This window comes from Girardinichthys multiradiatus, chromosome 14 (genome assembly GCF_021462225.1).
Source record: "Girardinichthys multiradiatus isolate DD_20200921_A chromosome 14, DD_fGirMul_XY1, whole genome shotgun sequence".
Taxonomy (NCBI): Eukaryota; Metazoa; Chordata; class Actinopteri; order Cyprinodontiformes; family Goodeidae; genus Girardinichthys; species Girardinichthys multiradiatus.
In genome coordinates this window covers 37226838-37245799 of record NC_061807.1, presented here as the reverse complement: position 1 = coordinate 37245799, position 18962 = coordinate 37226838, and positions in this window count along the sequence as shown.

Genomic DNA, 18962 nt, shown 5'->3' with positions numbered 1-18962 from the left:
GGTATGGTGATGACTCAACTCTGCTTGTGATCCCAAACAGTGACAGCCAGCTCAACAACTGAGCCGGTAATCAGAACACTGAGAATAAACCTACTGGCAGACCCCCCTGGCTTGTTTTAGGGGCATGCGCAAAAAATCAAGGTGGACGACTCATTGGAAGATCTCTGCATTTAAATAAATTAGAATGGCCAGAATTACAGAGAAATGCCCCCGTTTCCCCTGGGAAAAGGAGACTTCGACAGCGAGCTGCTGTCACAACTGATAGGAGTGAGACAGCTGGAAATAATGGAATTCTCCTCCAAAACAGATTTGCTCCACTACGGAACGAAAACCAGGAAAACTATCCATCTTCTGAGAACAATAAAAGGTTTGAGAACAACCTTCATTCTTAACAGTCTTCTCTTAAGGTGCCAAAGAAAAAGCGCCCCACCGGACCAAGAACCCTAATAGTGGAAAAACAGCTGTGGATGGGATTAAAAACTTCTGCAACAAAAAAAACACAAAAGTTATGATTGGTACCAGTAACATGGTCTCCAATATCTCAGAGAATATTCTTGCAATCACAGAAAAGTGCCCGTCTCTAGAAAACCTTATTATACACTGTGGAGCCATGGATGACGTGGCTAAGAAAAAATCAGAAAGACTGAAGGAGGATTTCACTCATATTCTAAATATTGTTGGAGGTCTCAATATCAAGGTGTTTCTCAGCGGACCCTTTGCACCGATTTTCTGTGGAGATGAGGTTTTTTCGAGACTTCTGATGATTAATAAGTGGTTGAAAAAAACATGTGCCACCACACCTGTGAACTTCATCGGGAACTTTAATATTTGTTTGGAAAAAAGACAACTCTTCAAGCAAAACGTCTCACATTTAATCTCTTCTATTCAGTAAATAATCTCCCAGCAGCTTCGACCTTCAGCAGAGAACATGGAGTATCAACAACAATAACGCTGCCTCCAACAGCTCCAGCAGAAACAATCAGCCAGTTGGCTGAGAAAGAGAGGTCATCAAAAAAAGGTCTCCCCGTCGAAATCCGCAGGAGAAGTGGACCTCCCCGTTATGCCACCCTCCCCCCACAATCCCAGATCCAGACCGACCCCCCCGTTAAATCCCCTTACCCTAGACCCCGACCCAGACTGCACAGAACTCTCCCATCTCCCCAATGAGCCCGCTTTTTGCTTTACTGGATTCTGATAACATGAAAGGAGTTCTTAAAATCTGGACCCAAATGGCTCTGACATCTTCTCCATTCAACACCCCCCGTGGCCGAGGCCATGCTACTAAACCAACATCTTCCAAATGTCGCAGAGCCCCAACACCTCCTAATCTATCTCCTCCTAATCAGGACCTTCAAATTACTTCTCTGTGATACAGTCTGGGCCCCAGTGGTAACTCTATCAGAAATGAGCATGTCCAGGAAAAATTTGGGCCCCTAATAGGAGATAGTTGTAAAATCTCTGTGCTTATATGTGACAGAAAGAACAAAGCCAAAAGGATAAGAGACAGTAATAAACAATCAACAAAAGCCATAAACTGTCAGGTACAACCAGACACAGAGTTAATATCAGCAACTAAGTCATATAAACTGACTTTATTGAACATTACATCTGTCAGGAAAATCATTTTTAATCAATGACTTCATTACTGACCACGATCTTGATGTTATGTTTTTAACAGAAACATGGTTACATAAATTTAATGAAGCTCCCATTCTGATAGAGTCGACGCCTCTGAACTACAATTTTCTTTGTGAGAGCAGACAGCAAAAAAAAGGTGGAGGGGTGGCAACTTTGTTTAAAGATTTATAAGAGTGTAAAAATGTATTTCTGGGCAAATTTGACTCTTTTGAATATTTGGCTCTCTGGGTAAAGAGCCCGGTCCGAACCATGTTCTTGAATGTTTACAGGCCTCCTAAGTCCAAAACAAACTTTATCAGTGATTTTAATGAGCTTTTATCTGTGATATGTGTTGATTATGACTGTTTAATTACTGTGGGAGACTTCAACATTCACATGGACAATCCTGAAGACAGAAGTGCAATAGATCTATGTGACACAAATTTTGGTTTGGCTCAACATGTTAAACAGCAAACGCACAAACAGGGACATATTTTGGACTTGATCATCACTAAGCGTCTAAACATTTCCAAGGTGTCTGTAACTGATGTTGCCCTATCTGACCACTTTTCTGTTATTTTTGAAAGCATCATCTGCAATGACTCCGTTTGCCGAAGAGACATGATAAGAAAACGCATCTTTACGAACGGTGCCGCTGATACCTTTAACCAGATTTATTCTTCTACCTCCACTTTTCCCTGTAACACTGTAGATGAGCTGGTAGATAACTTTCATTCTAAAATCTCGGACATCATTGATTCAATTGCTCCAATTAAAGTGAAAGTCGTTTCTGGGAAACGACTTTCTGGAGAAGTGCTCCACCAGTCAGAAGTGAAAAAAAGGAGTGTCGAAAAGCTGAACGCAGGTGGCGGAAGACTGGACTCCAGGTTCACTATATGATCTATAAAGAGAGACTATACAGATATAACCTACAACTGAAAAATGCAAGGGAATCCTTCTTTTCTTAGATCATCAGCAAAAACATTAACAATGCTCGTGCATTATTTGCCACGGTCAACAGGTTAACAAACCCTCCTGTAACTGTAGCATCTGAACTCCACTCTACCAGGGCCTGCAGTGAATTTGCTAACTACTTTAGTGAAAAAACCCACAAGATCAGAGGGACAGTCAGCACATCCACATCAACTCCAGTACGAAAGTTGTCTCCAACTAGAACTGATTTTGACAAAATTTCCCAATTTCACCAAATAAACTGCAAAATCTTAGAAGAAATCGTACAGCAACTAAGCTCTTCTTCCTGCTGTCTCAATCTTTTACCCACAGCTTTCCTTAAGAAAGCTTTGCCTGTAATAACATCTGATTTAACTCAAATAATAAACACGTCCCTTTTGTCAGGTGTTTTCCCCCAGGCCCTAAAATCATCAATAATCAAACCTCTATTGAAAAAGAGCAACTTGGACAAAATGCTACTACAGAACTACAGGCCTATATCAAACCTCCCCTTCATCAGTAGGATTATTGAAAAAGCTGTGTTTCAGCAGTTAAACAACTTCCTAACAACGACCAACCGCTTCGATGTCTTCCAGTCAGGCTTCCGTGCTCACCACAGTACAGAGACTGCTCTTGTCAAGGTGTTCAATGACATCCGTATAAATGCAGACTGTGGAAGAATCACAGTGCTGGTATTATTGGACCTTAGTGCAGCATTTGACACTGTTGATCACTCCATTTTATTAGAGTTCCTGGAAAACTGGGTCGTCTTTTCTGGTACAGCACTCAACTGGTTTAAATCCTACTTGAAGGACAGGGACTTTTTTGTGTCAGTAGGTAACTTTACATCAGAGAGCACAAAAATCACATGTGGCGTTCCCCAAGGTTCCATCTTAGGGCCCCTCCTATTTAATATCTACATGCTCCCCCTAACTCAGATTTTAATAAACAACAACGTAAGTTATCATAACTATGCAGACGACACACAGCTATACGTTACGATGTCACCAGGTGAATATGAACCCATTCAATCGCTGGGTAAATGCATAGAAGAAATCAATGCATGAATGGGCCAAACTTTTTTTCAGCTGAATCAAAACAAAACTGAAGTAATAATCTTTGGACCAAAGGAAGAGCGTTTAAAAGTTAGCACACAGCTTCAGTTAATACAGCTAGAAACCACCAATCAGGCTCGAAACCTGGGTGTAGCGATGGACTCAGACCTGAACCTTCAGAGGCACATAAAGGTAGTAACTAGGTCGGCCTTCTATCACCTAAAGAACATCTCCAGGATTAAAGGACTTATGTCTCAGCAGGACCTTGAAAAACTAATTCATGCGTTCATCTTTAGTAGAATTGATTACTGCAACAGTGTCTTCACAGGTCTGCCTAAAGAAGTCGATTAGACAGCTGCAGTTGATCCAGAACGCTGCTGCCCGCGTCCTCACTAGAACTAAGAAAGTGGAGCACATCACCTCGGTTCTAAAGTCCCTACACTGGTTCCCAGTAGCTCAGAGAATAGACTTTAAAATACTTATGTTAGTCTATAAATCGCTGAAAGGCTTAGCACCAAAATACATTACAGACTTGTTGTCAGTGTCTCAACAACCCAGACCTCTCAGGTCTTCTGGCTCAAATCTACTCTGCGTACACAGAACAAGAACCAAACATGGAGAAGCAGCTTTTAGTTCTTATGCTCCACTGATTTGGAATAGACTCCCAGAAAACTGTAAAAGCGCCGAAACCCTAAGTTGTTTTAAATCAAGATTAAAAACTTATTTGTTTAGAGTGGCCTTTGACTGTGCCATCTAAGCATAATTAGTTACGTGTTCAGTGCAATTTTCCTTTCATTTTCTTATCCATCATTCTATTCTCTTCATTTCATTTTATTTTATTATTATTATTTTAATTTTTTTTAATTACCACTTTTGTTTGATTTTATCATTTGATTTGTTTTTCTGTGTCTGTATCTGTGTTTATTTCCTTTGTGATTGTATTGTAATTGTATGTACAGCGCTTTGAGTGTCTCGTTGCTGAAAAGCGCTATATAAATAAACTTACCTTACCTTACCTTAGTGACAGTTCCTGTACTTTGCAACCATATCTCCTGCCTGAATGGCCCACAGGCCATGCTTCTGAGTCTCTGCCCCAACCTCTGTGGTCACTGGGTACTTTCCAGAGCTCCTTCAGAGAGTTTGTGGCCAATTGGTGTCCCTCTGGAGCTTTTGTGTAAAGCTGCTTGACCACCTGGCATGCCTCTTGATCTTCCTTACAGGGTCAGGTTGCCACTGGATCACCCTCCTGATCTTTTTTGTTGGATCTGTTGGGCTGACCTTAAGAGCTCCATTACTGGACCCTATGTTCTTTGGGTTGAACTATTAAGCATAACTGTTGGACCCTGTGGGCATTGGATACTGAGGCCCAGCAGCCTCCATATTAAGCAATTGTGTTGGTCATGTGACTCTTTCTTAAACTAACCACCTAAACAAGCATATGGCTTAGGGGAATTCTTGTTTTTGGTCTCCTTTAATTCCTGCTACTCTCACCTGGTCTTGGCTTGTTTTTGTTTTATAGGGCTTTTTAAAATCATCTGGAAGATGCCCTTATGGGGTGGAAATATGTTTCTGTGATGATATTCTGGTTTGAGTTTTTTGTCATCAAGTGTTTGCTTTGTATGTCGTGTGGCTCCTGAAGTTTTGTATTTCTTGTTACATTTTGTTTTGACATCTTCTGTTTACTTATTGTTTTCCTCAGCCCATTCTTCTCAATTGACTCCATTATACAGTACAGACCAAAAGTTTGGACGCACCTTCTCATTCAAAGAGTTTTCTTTATTTTCATTACTATGAATATTGTAGTTTAACACTGGGGACATCAAAACTATGATTTAACACATGTAGAATTATATACTGAACAAAAAAGTGTGAAACAACTGAAAATATGTCTTATATTCTAGGTTCTTCAAAGTAGCCACCTTTTGCTTTGATTACTGCTCCGCACACTCTTGGCATTCTGTTGATGAGCTTCAAGAGGTAGTCACCTGAAATGGTTTTCCAACAGTCTTGAAGGGGTACCCAGAGATGCTTAGCACTTGTTGGCCCTTTTCCCTTCACTCTGTGGTCCAGCTCACCCCAAACCATCTCGATTGGGTTCAGGTCCGGTGACTGTGGAGGCCAGGTCATCTGGCGCAGCACCCCATCACTCTCCTTCTTGGTCAATTAGCCCTTACACAGCCTGGAGGTGTGTTTGGGGTCATTGTCCTGTTTAAAAATAAATGATGGTCCAACTAAACGCAAACCGGATGGAATAGCATGCCGCTGCAAGATGCTGTGGTAGCCATGCTGGTTCAGTATGCCTTCAATTTTGAATAAATCCCCAACAGTGTCACCAGCAAAGCACCCCCACACCTCCTCCTCCATGCATCACGGTGGGAACCAGGCATGTAGAGTCCATCCGTTCACCTCTTCTGTGCCGCACATAGACACAGTGGTTGGAACCAAATATCTCAAACTTGGACTCCTCAGACCAAAGCACAGATTTCCACTGCTCTAATGTCCATTCTTTGTGTTCTTTAGCCCAAACAAGTCTCTTCTGCTTGTTGCCTGTCCTCAGCAGTGGTTTCCTAGCAGCTATTTTACCATGAAGGCCTGATTCACACAGTCTCCTCTTAACAGTTGTTCTAGAGATGTGTCTGCTGCTAGACCTCTGTATGGCATTGACCTGTTCTCTAATCTGAGCTGCTGTTAACCTGCGATTTCTGAGGCTGGTGACTCAGATTAACTTATCGTCCGCACCAGAGGTGACTCTTGGTCTTCCTTTCCTGGGGTGGTCCTCATCCTTTCCTGGGGTGGTCCTCATGTGAGCCAATTTCTTGGTAGCACTTGATGGTTTTGCGACTGCACTTGGGGACACTTTCAAAGTTTTCCCAATTTTTCGGACTGACTGACCTTCATTTCTTAAAGTAATGATGCCCACTCGTTTTTCTTTACTTAGCTGCTTTTTTCTTGCCATAATACAAATTCTAACAGTCTATTCAGTAGGACTATCAGCTGTGTACTGTATCCACCTCCTGCACAACACAACTGATGGTCCCAACCCCATTTATAAGGCTTGAAATCCCACTTATTAAACCTGACAGGGCACACCTGTGAAGTGAAAACCATTTCAGGTGACTACCTCTTGAAGCTCATCAACAGAATGCCAAGAGTGTGCGTAGCAGTAATCAAAGCAAAAGGTGGCTACTTTGAAGAACTTAGAATATGAGACATATTTTCAGCTGTTTCACACTTTTTTGTTCAGTATATAATTCCACATGTGTTAATTCATAGTTTTGATGCCTTCAGTGTGAAGCTGCAATATTCATAGTCAAGAAAATAAAGACAACTCTTTGAATGAGAAGGTGTGTCAAAACCTTTGGTCTGTACTGTACATTGACTGCCCTTAGATTGGTATCTCACAGTTCTCAGTGCAATCACTTACATGTTTTCACCCCAAAAATCACCTCATTAGTATATGTACTTACCTGGTTTCGCTGGGTCATTGTTACTCAATCAAAAACCTGTTATCTCCCTGTCTTGCGTTTTTGTTTCTCTTGTATTGGTTCTTGGTTTTACTTGCTTTTTGTTTTGTAAAAGAGGCTAAAGACACACGAAATTAGCATTTGGAGAACTCCTGAACATAGGCATACCTATCATGTTTTTGGACTCTGGGAAGAAGCCACAGTAACAGAAGAGAATTCACACATGCATGGGCAGAACATGTAAACTCCATACATAAAAACTCCAGGCCTAAACTTGAACCAAGGACCTTATTGCTGTGAGGCAACTGCAACAAACCACTTTCAAAGTAAATTAAATGTTTCCATTGCAAGTATAAGTAAAACCTGCAAATGTTCCCAAAAAATCATTAATAACTTAAAAAAAATGTATTTATTTTAAGTTCTAGTTTAAGATCCACATTTGAATGGGCAGAGGTAGGCTTGGGGTCTTTCCACACCCCTTTCACTGTTTGCCATCTGGGATTGGGGGCTGGGAGGAGGAGTGGGCCCTCTGGTCAAGTTCTGGGCTGGGGTTGGACATCGGGTCTCGGGGCTCAATTGGTGCCGGGGTAGGTGTTTCAATTATTTCGTTCAGATTTTTTGAATTTTGGGTTCTGTCTTTCCTCTGCTATCACAGACAATGTACCAGAGAATGACATTGAGGAAACATACCCCGATTTATCTAAAGTGCCTCCCGAATATCATGCTGTGAAGGAGGTTTTCAACAAGTTCAGGGCCACAGCACTTCCTCCTCACCGACCCTATGACTGTGCAATAGATCTTCTACCAGGCACATCTCCTCCTAGGGGTCAATTGTAATCATTGTCATGACCAGAGAACAAAGAGATGAAAAACTGTCGAAGATTCACTAAAGGCACGAATTATTTGACCTTCTTCACCAGCCGGGGCAGGCTTCTTCTTTGTGGGTAAGAAGGATGGGTCCCTGAGACCATGCATAGACTACAGGGGTTTGAATGACATAACCATTAAAAATGTTACCCTCTACCTCTCATGAACACTGCTTTTGACCTAATTCAAGGAGCCAAGATATTTACCAAGTTGGATCTGAGAAACGCTTATCACCTGGTCCGCATCAAGGAAGATGACAAGTGGAAGAAAGCTTTTAACTCTCCCACAGGTCACTACGAGTACTGTGTGATGCCTTTTGGGTTAACCAATGCTCCGGCAGTTTTTCAGGCCCTGGTTAATGATGTCCTGAGGGACATGGTCGGTCAGTTTGTTTTTGTATACCTTGATGATATTCTGATTTATTCCCAGGATCTGGAAACCCACAGAAGTCATATCCGGGCTGTCCTCCTTTGCCTCCTTCAGAGCCATCTTTTTGTCAAAGCTGAGAAATGTGAGTTTCACACCACAACCACATCCTTTTTAGGCTTCATCATTTTTCCTGACCAAGTCATTGTGGATCCTTCCAAGGTCAAGGTGGTCTTGGAGTGGCCATCTCCTACCGACCGTAAGCAGCTTCAAAGATTTCTGGGGTTTGCTAATTTCTATAGATGTTTCATAAGAAATTACAGCCTTGTTGCAGCCCCGCTCATCGCTCTCATGTCATCCAAAGTCATGTTTGTATGAAACGAGGTGGCAGAAAAAGCCTTTGTCAAGCTCAAGAACCTGTTCACATCAGCTCCTGTTCTACGGTCTCCTAACCCCGACAAGCAGTTCATAGTGGAGGTTGACGCCTCAAACACTGGGGTTGGAGCTGTTCTAAGCCAAATAAATTTTGAGCGTATTCACCCATGTGCCTTCTTTTCCAGGACCTTGTCTCAAGCTGAACACAATTATGATGTGGGGGACCGAAAACTTCCAGCTGTCAAGCTGGCTCTCAAAGAGTGGAGGCATTGGCTAGAGGGGGCTAAAGAACCTTTTCTTGTTTGGACAGACCATAAAAACCTGGAGTACCTGAGATCAGCAAAGCGCCTTAATCCCAGGCAGGCAAGGTGGGCTCTCTTCTTTGGAAGGTTCAACTTTTCCTTATCTTTCAGACCTGGAGTCAAGAATGGCAAGCCTGATGCCCTGTCCAGAATTCAGGAGCCCACAGAACCACAGACCACTGGGGACGACGAGTTCATTCTCCCGGAGTCAGTGAGACTCTCAGTCACTATGCTGGAACTGGAAGGAGAAGTCAGAGACGCCACCAAAGATCTCCCTGTCCCATCTTCATGCCCACCTCACCGGTGTTTTGTTCCGGAGTACCTCGTACCTAAGGTACTAGATTCATGTCATAATTCGCGTCTGTTCTGTAATCCTGGTATCAGCAGGATGTTGCAGATGGTCCGGACTCAGTTTTGGTGGCCATCTCTAGTCAAAGATGTTACAGATTACGTCACAGCCTGTACTCAATGTTCTCCAGCCAAGTCTTCTCATCGCCCTCCTGCTGGAATGTTAAATCCACTGCCTATTCCTCCTCGTCCCTGGTCCCACGTCACTATGGATCTTGTGACTGGTTTGCCAGTATCAAATTGCTTCACAGTTCTGCTAACTGTCATCAACAGGTTTTCAAAGATGGTTTACCTTATCCCTCTCAAGAAGTTGCCTTCAGCCAAGGAAATGGGGACATTCTGGCACGTGAGGTTTTTCGCCTTCATGGCATACCCACCGACATTGTCTCAGACAGAGGACCCCAGTTCGTGTCACATTTCTGGAGAGTTTTGTTCCTTGCTGGAGATTACAGTCAGTTTATCCTCAGGATTTCACCCACAGTCGGACGGACAAACTGAGACGGCCAACCGGGAGGTGGAGACCAAACCTCGCACACTATGTGAGTCAGACGCAATAAAATGGTCTCAAAATTTACCCTGGGTTGATTATGCTGTCAACACCCTCCTGGCTAGTGCCACGGGGTTATCCCCTTTCCAAGTTCTGTTTGGTTTTCAGCCACTCATGTTCACAGTCCAGGAGAGAAAAGCTGAGGTTCACTCTGCTCAGGTCGTGGCCCTAAGATGTCAGCGCATCTGGAGAAAGGCAAGAAGGTCCATGATCAGGATGTCGGAAGTGCAGACACGCACAGCAAACCGTCGAAGAGTCCCTGCTCCAAGCTACCAGGTGGGACAGAAGGTTTGGCTGTCCACCAAGGACCTCCTGCTTCTTGTTGACTCCCGTAAGCTGGCACCTCGTTTTGTGGGACCTTTTCCCATATCCAAGATCATTAATCCTGTGGCTGTACGCTTACGTCTGCCTCGCACCATGAGAGTTCACCCTACCTTCCATGTATCCCGGATCAAGCCCTATGTGGTGTCCCGTCTCGGGCACACCTCCGGGTCCCCTCCACCCGCCCGGCTTCTTGCTGATGCGCAATCAGTCATGCCCTGCACCTGTTTCACTGCTGTTATATACAGCCCGCAGACGGTGCCAGATTTTCAAAAACATTTGTGAGTAGTTATCCAGCGTTCCTTCCTGACTGATCTCGTTTCATGACCTTGCCTTGCCTTACGGATTATTCCCTCTTGCCTGCTCCTTGTCTGACTGATTGGATTTTGGATTTCGACTCTATTTCTCTGCCTCTGGTTTCATGCCTTTGCCTGCTCCTTGTCTGACGTCTCTAGCGCTGGATCTCGACCCTGTTTCTGTCCACGGATTTACGCCCTAGCCAAGCCCCTGGTTTATTCAACCTGAGTCTATCTGGCTTTCAAGCCTTCCTGGATTCATTGTCAAGAGGGCAATCACAGCTCTCTGTGTTCCAGCCACAGCTTCAGCTGATTCCCCTGAGGTCCTGGATCACATCATCTTCTGGGTTCCACTCCTTTTTCCCAGAATGAGAAGGTTAGTGGCTTTACTAAACAATGTTCTAGTCCTGAGTTTTATTCAGCCACTAACTCGTCTCTCTGTCTTCAGTGATTCATGGAAGCTGACTGCTGGTCTCCTGTTCTCTGATCCTGTTTTGCTGAATTAACCTTAACTATCTTACTTTGTGTTTGGCTAAATTTTGGGTCCTCAAGTCACTGGTCATAATACAGACAACAATTCTGAGTGCTACTCTGCTGGACAGGACATGTTAAAAAACAAACAAAAAAATCATTATTACATACAATTTCTTGACAATTTACAGGTCAAAGTTGTAGCAGCTACTACTCAGTGTTTCCTGTCACAAGAAAGCATAATGACACTCTAACACTTGACACTTTTAAAAATCTGATCAAATATTTTTGAATCCACATCCTCATCAATGCCATCCTTATTTATCCTTTGTGTATTTTTTTACATGAAATTGCAACAAAGAACTTTTTCAAAATAAGACAATGAACAGGTGATAAATTTCAGCTGAAAGAAATAATTTTGAAGGTTTAAAATAATGCTGATAAACTTATGTTAACTTTAAAAGGGGTTTAGGTTGGACAGGGAAAGTTTGTCAGGTTTATTTATTTTTTCTTGCTGGTGAAATGCATTAGGTGACAATGAATAGAAAACTCAACTGTTTTAGTTGGTAAGATAGAGGAAACTGGTCAAATGAAAAATTTAACCTGATACTTCCTTGGTTGTATATCACTTTTTATTTTTCCACAGTATGCAAAACAAGAGGCATTGGGCAAAAAGGAAACATGGCATGAAATCAGCAGTGGTGGAGCTGAAATGTTTCATTGGGGTGGTCAGACTGGGACCATTGCTCACTGAGGGGTGGCCAAAAACTGATTTTAGGTTTCTTTTTGTGGCACTAGTGGCCTTTACTTTTATTATTTAAAAGTAGGGTACAGGGAGGGGGAAGACATGCAGCACAGGTTGGGACTCAAACATGGGACAGCTGCATTGAGGAATGAAGCATTTGCATATGGGGTAGTACACTCTACCGCTACGCTACAAAAACTAGTTCCAACAAGTCATCTTGTTGTATATCATCAATGTGGATAATTCACCTTAATTCCACTTGGAAAAAATACAACTGCATTTTTTTCTTCTAAACAGCAGTCACACCATGAAACTGTGTACAGCTTTTATGGAAAATAACAATGGAGCACAGCACTTGGGCACATTATTTCTCTAAAAGGAGAGAAAAGAAGTCCCTTCCACTTATGTTAATACAGAGGCTGTTTATGAGCTAACGAGCATACACACATAACACGTTGCGCTTTCACAATAACAGTTATATGTGGTGCACTAACACGTTAGTGAATGCTGTCTCATTTTTACTCTTTCACAGGAAACCAGCCATTTTTATACAGTTTTTATTTTAAATTATAATAGGAAAGTGGTAAAGTAAATACATGTTGCCTTTTTACTTAACTTGGTCTGACCTCTTCTGCATCAGAGTAAAAGGAGAGAGAAATTGCACTGTACTTCACTAAATCCTTCTGTAGTTGCTGCCTTTAATGATCTTGTGAACATGAACTAAAACCACTTCTTCTATTATAATTCTGTTAGTGGTTGAGAGCGTTACTGCTGCTAGGGGTGGCCAAAGATTGGCTTATGGTGACCATGGCAACCCCTGGACACATCCTGGCTCCGCCCCTGCAAATCAGCAAGGGATTTCTCACAGCAATAATGTAAACAGAATTAATCTGCAGACATTACAGAAATTAATTAGCGATGTTTGCTAACGGACAAAACAGAAACAAAAACAGAGTTCCGGCGGGCGACCAGGAGGTCGTCCCCAGCGGGCACAGAGTTCCGGCGGGCGACCAGGAGGTCGTCCCCAGCGGGCACAGAGTTCCGGCGGGCGACCAGGAGGTCGTCCCCAGCGGGCACAGAGTTCCGGCGGGCGACCAGGAGGTCGTCCCCAGCGGGCACAGAGTTCCGGCAGGCGACCAGGCCTGCACCAAAGACGTGGAGGCCGACTGAGCAGAGTAGAGGACCTCCCAGACGCTCTGTGGAACTCCAGAGGCGTGGAGCCTGGCGCACCCTCAAAGGCAGAATCTGAGGCGTCAGCCGGACACTCAGTGGCATGAGCAGAGGCTGAGGCAGAGCCTGGCGAACCCTCAGAGGCGTGAGCAGAGCCTGGCGAACCCTCAGAGGCGTGAGCAGAGCCTGGCGAACCCTCAGAGGCGTGAGCAGAGCCTGGCGAACCCTCAGAGGCGTGAGCAGAGCCTGGCGAACCCTCAGAGGCGTGAGCAGAGCCTGGCGAACCCTCAGAGGCGTCGGCCGGACCCTCAGTGGCATGAGCAGAGGCTGAGGCAGAGCCTGGCGAACCCTCAGAGGCGTGAGCAGAGCCTGGCGAAGCCTCAGAGGCGTGAGCAGAGGCGTCGGCCGGACCCTCAGTGGCGTGAGCTGAGGCGTCGGCCGGACCCTCAGTGGCGTGAGCTGAGGCGTCGGCCGGACCCTCAGTGGCGTGAGCTGAGGCTGAAGCAGAGCCTGGCGAACCCTCATCTCTGGGTTCAAAGGCCAGAACGAGGACAAAACGTTCCTTAAATCCCTCAGGAACAGGGTCCAGCGGCGCTTCCTCCTCAAACCCCTCGTCGCCGGGTTCAGAAGCTAGAATGATGACTAGTTGCTCCTTGAACCCTTCCGGAACAGGGTCCAGCGGCGATTCCTCCTCGAACCCCTCGTCGCAGGTTTCTGAAGCCAGAACAAGGACCAGTTCCTCACTGAACCCCTGCAGGCTAGGAACAGGAGCTGAGGTGTCGCAGACACCCTCAGTGACGTGAGCTGAGGCGTCGCCGGGGCCCCCGATGACTTGAGCCGGGGCGTCCCTTATACGACTTCCTCTGCGACGTGTGTCTGGCCTGGAGTCAGGCTGTGGTGGTGTGTCTGGCCTGGAGTCAGGCTGTGGTGGTGTGTCTGGCCTGGAGTCAGGCTGTGGTGGTGTGTCTGGCCTGGAGTCAGGCTGTGGTGGTGTGTCTGGCCTGGAGTCAGGCTGTGGTGGTGTGTCTGGACTGAAGTCAGGCTGTGGTGGTGTGTCTGGCCTGGAGTCAGGCTGTGGTGGTGTGTCTGGCCTGGAGTCAGGCTGTGGTGGTGTGTCAGGCTGTAAACCTGGCTGTGGATCTGGCGTGGGCTGCTCTGCAGCAGCTTCCTGGAGACCTGAAGTGGGCTGCTCTGCAGCAGCTTCCTGGAGACCTGAAGTGGGCTGCTCTGCAGCAGCAGCAGCTTCCTGGAGACCTGAAGTGGGCTGCTCTGCAGCAGCAGCAGCTCCCTGGAGTCCTGGCGTGGAAGGAGGTGGACGGCAGTAAAACTGCCTTACTGCAGCCTCATAATCCCTCTCCATCTGCTTGATTCTGTCCATCAACTCAGGAGAGGAATACATGAGGCTGGTCTTCCTGAAGCTCTTTATATGTCGTGCGTAGAACCTCAAACGCTGCTCCAGCTCTTTAGGTGTTTCCTCAGAACACCGGGCTGGAGCGAGCGCAGACGGCATGGGTGGAGATGCAGTGAGCCTGGGAGACAGTGCTGTGGCAGACGAAGATGCGGGCTTACTTGCCGCAGCGCTCACGTAGGCTGGCTGGGAAACCACTTCCTCCCCAGCTGAACCACAGGAAGGTGCTCCACGCCGGCGTTTCTTGCGGCGAGAGGAGGACGAGGGCTTCACTGCCGGACCAGAGTGCGCAGCCAGGGGAGCAAGCGGAGAAAGGCAACGAAGGGGACCTGTCCAGGGAACTGGAATCGCCAACCTGGATCCATCATAAGCCGACTGCGGCACTGACAGCCCTGCAGAACGGCGCAACAACTTCTCCGCCTCCCGAGACAGGAAGGTAAAGAGGTCCACCGCATCGTGGCCAGACCCAGGACCAGAAGGTGCGAGTTCCATCTCCTGCAGCAGAAGTGGAGAGGGCACAACCTCCAGATTCCTCATAGCCTCCTCCTTCTGCCGTTCAACCCAGCAATCCAAGATATCTGCCTTGTGCGTGTCCGCGGGGTTCGTAGTTGGCGGAAACATTCTGTTACGACTTGAGCAATGGACGAACCCAGAATGCAGACTAGCAGGCAGTATGATGTTAAATGGAAAAATATTTAATAACAAAAAAACTCACTCACAGGAGGTGACGGCAAAAACAGACATGGGCAGGCTTGGCAAGACAGGCTTCGTGTGAACAGCAGGACATGAGCATGAAAATGAAAAATGTTTCCGTGCTGACTAACTGAACAAGGTGTGTTTAAATGGAGCATGATACAGGTGGAACACAAAACTGATTAACATGGTGCAGGTGAACCGAATAAACTTAATTGACAGAACAAAACGTGACTGGAACAAAACATGGCTTGAACAGAACACAAATCCAAGGAAACAAACTAATAGAAACATAACTAGAAAAACATGAAACGAAAGCATAACCAGATCCAAAAACTTAACTTGACCGCACATGAACTAGAAGACAAAATCTAAAGCATGACTAGGAAAATAATAAACAGAGACAAGATTAAAGACTGGAGCAGCGAAAAACATAAGGAAAAAACCAGAAACCAAAAACCAAACAACCCCAAATCATAACACCCAGCAGTTTGTCCTTTGCTGTTCCCTGATGTTTGCACACTGTCTTATATTTGTCCTTGGATTTCTGTAGTAATAAGAAAATAAATGTAATCATCCACTGCCTTGACCTTCACAGCTTTCATGTTTCCAAAGACTAGATTGTGTTAAGTACCAGCTTTTTAAGTGGCGTGCACTTGCAGAGCCACATTTGCCCAACCAGCATGCACCTTCGCGGTGATACCTTTCTGCCTGTCCGTAATGTTTTGTCAGCTTATGGTGCAGAATTTCACATGAATAACCCTTCGACCTGGGAGTACTGGTTAAGCTTTCATAGCTTTGCTAGCATTGCTAAGCCTTTTTTATTCAACCAAGCAGTGTAATTCTAGCTTGATCACTAACATGAAACATAAGATCTAAAGATCTTTTGTCTTGTGAGCCCAAGGCTGGTCTGAATCTCTTAAAATAAATGTCAGACAGTAAACCTAAAATTTCTACTACTTTCTCATAGGCAGTCTCCAGGTGTCAAGTACAGTTATTTCCTGGGTAAGCCACTGCATTTTCTCAGTCATTAATGCAAGCCAAACCATAATGCTACCATTATTGCAAATCATGCTATCTCAGGCTGTTAAGTGTTTTTATCTTCTTTTATTTCCCTGTGTGCCACTCCCCCATCATGGCACAACATCCAATTATGTGGTTTAATGAAACTAAGCAGCCTTTGTAAACAGCATTCATTGACACAACAAAAGCCTTTCCCTGACAGGTTGTATTTCAACACTGCTTTATTTGGCATTCCTGTGATTCTGCATGCATCCATGTTGAGTATTTCAGGTTTCGTTTCTTCTTCAGTTTCCTTTTTCTTTTCTTGACCCATCAGTAGCAAATGTCCAAAGCCGTGGTTAGAAGCGCAAACATATTCCAGTTTCAAGGTTATAATAATTACATTTTTGTCAAATATTAACCATTTTACGTCAGAACACAAACTATAAATTCTTACAGCAGTTTGTGACAAACTGTACATCACATAGCTCAGTAGGTGCAAGAACCTGCTTTAGCAGAAACAATTTGTTCTCTTTATTTCCTGATCATTTGCATTCCTGGCCCAATGCCAATCCAGTTTATGAATGTTTTTTGGTCATTTATCCGTGTTCATTTCCGTTACAGTTTGGTTAATTCCAATACACTAACCACATTCTTCTTCAGACGCCTACTCTAATATTTGCTACAATGACTGAGATCATTGTCGAGTACCAGTTCAGTCTCATGTGAGCCGTCCGACAGGTGAGTTCACAATAGACTTGAGGATACTTAGTGTATGGAGGAGTTACAGGTTGACAAGGTGACTGAAGCGTACAGGCCTTGTGTTTGCAAAAGCCCAGATCATCAGTACTCCACCCACATGCATTTTGTCATCTAATGGCCAAATATTTCCAATTTGGTCTGAAGTTCATTGCTCAGGAAACCTGGTCTTTTTGTTCTATGGAACTTTAGAAATCTGCAGTAAGCCCTTATGCTGTTTTCCCATCAAATAGAATAACTTTACCAGGTTTTAGACTATTCATTGTCTGAAACCTTTAGGTTTTAGACTCCAAGGTCTTCTAGTTTTTATCTTAAAATTTCCTAAGCACTTTTTTTATTTTCTGCTTCTAAGAAAACTGCTTTGAATAACTGCTCTGTCTAAAGTTTTACAGGAGCATATGATGTATATAGTTTTTCATCTACAGGTTTTTAAATTAAATGAATTATCCAGTATAAAATGACACACTGGAGTAATAATTAATGTTTTGCTCTTTAGCAGCTGTACTGAACTAATTTTACCAAGTTTTTAGGATGTACTGATAAAAAAGGTAGTATTAAAAGAGGGTGTTCTAATATTTTAATCTGTAAATCATATGTTAATTCAGCTCCTACTACTTATATGCTGGTAAAGACACAAATCTAAAGAAATATATTTACAGTGAGTTTAAATTGCAGTTGGTAAATTGCACCTAATCCAAAAAAAGGTAGATTTAAAAGATCAAAAAAATCTAAAACCAGATAAACAACTTTATGAGGGGTCTTGCTATTCACATGGAGATGTGTCCATTGTTTCGGCATAAACACCTTAAACAGGGCAGTACACATTCTTTCTCCATTACACAAGAACACACCAGGAAACTACTGATGACTCAGAAGTAACTGAGCTTTACTGAAACCTCCTTTTTTGTACAGATTTCTCCACTAATCCACCGAAAGAGACATTTTGGTTTCTTAAAACCTAAAAAAAATGATGTTCAGTTTGAGCTTAATATTTAACTTTTAACCATGACACCGCCACATTTCTGAAAAGGTTTCAGTAAGCAACCACTGAAGATTAGACACTTGTTTTAAGTACAGTAGCTGTAATACAGGGAAGAATGGTAAATATTTAGGCATTTTGAAATGTGAATAGCTGAAAGATGCAAATGCAAATTTGGTTTTCATGGCCCGTATCAGTAACATTCAAACACTTTGTACTTGTTTCCGTTTTGCCCCGTTCCAGCTACAGATGAAGAAAACCCCAATGTGGCTTTTAAAGGAAATAAAAAAAGAAATCCTGTTGTGGGAATGAGAAGGAATCTATGAACAAAAAGCATTTCCTGTATTTAGTTATGGTGATTATGGAGGCGGTGGTGTTTGTGGTGGCTGAGCTATGTCAGTATGCTTTCAAGCAAAAAAAAATAAAAAAATATATACTTTTTTTTTCATATTTTAAATGTCATCTTTTACTTTTTTAAGAGTTTACATTCGTTGCTTGTCCATGTAGAATTTTTAGCCCCAAGCAGGAGTAACCAGTGGTTACTTCTCATAAGTATGGATGGAACGTTTTACCACTACATGGTCAAAATAGAATTCAGATGTTGCTGTTCTTTCATTAAGTGTCCAATTTTTGTGGTCATTACCTAATTTATGCCACTGTACAACATGAAAATATAGGCAACTGTAATAATAAACTAACAATCTATTTTATTATTTGCAATAGTGTCTAACAATGTTCTGTGAGAAGATGAGGGATGAAGAATGTTTTTGAGGATTGGAGACTTTCCATTGTGTGAAAATATTTCAGCTAATCCAGATTATTAGCATGTTTCATGCTAACGTGCCACAACATATCTATTTATTATGGAGCACACATGAACACTACGTTTTCCATATAGTCACCTCATTCTTGCAGTATTATAACAAACCAGCAATCATCGGGCAGGAGCGGGTCATCAGTCCATCAGTTGGCCAACACACAGAGAGAAAGGTATCAAGCTCATGCTTAGTCTTAACGATGACAACAACTAAATACAGGGAATGTCTTTTGTTGTTGTTTTCATAGATTCCTTCTCATTCCCCTAACAGCATTTTTTTTTTTTTTACTTTAAAAGCCACTTTGAGGTTTTCTTTTTTCTTTGTCATCTGTAGGAGGAACAGGGTGAAGCAGAAACAAGTAAAAAAAATAAAAATAACAAGGGTTAGTTTCTGAATGGAGGCTTTGTC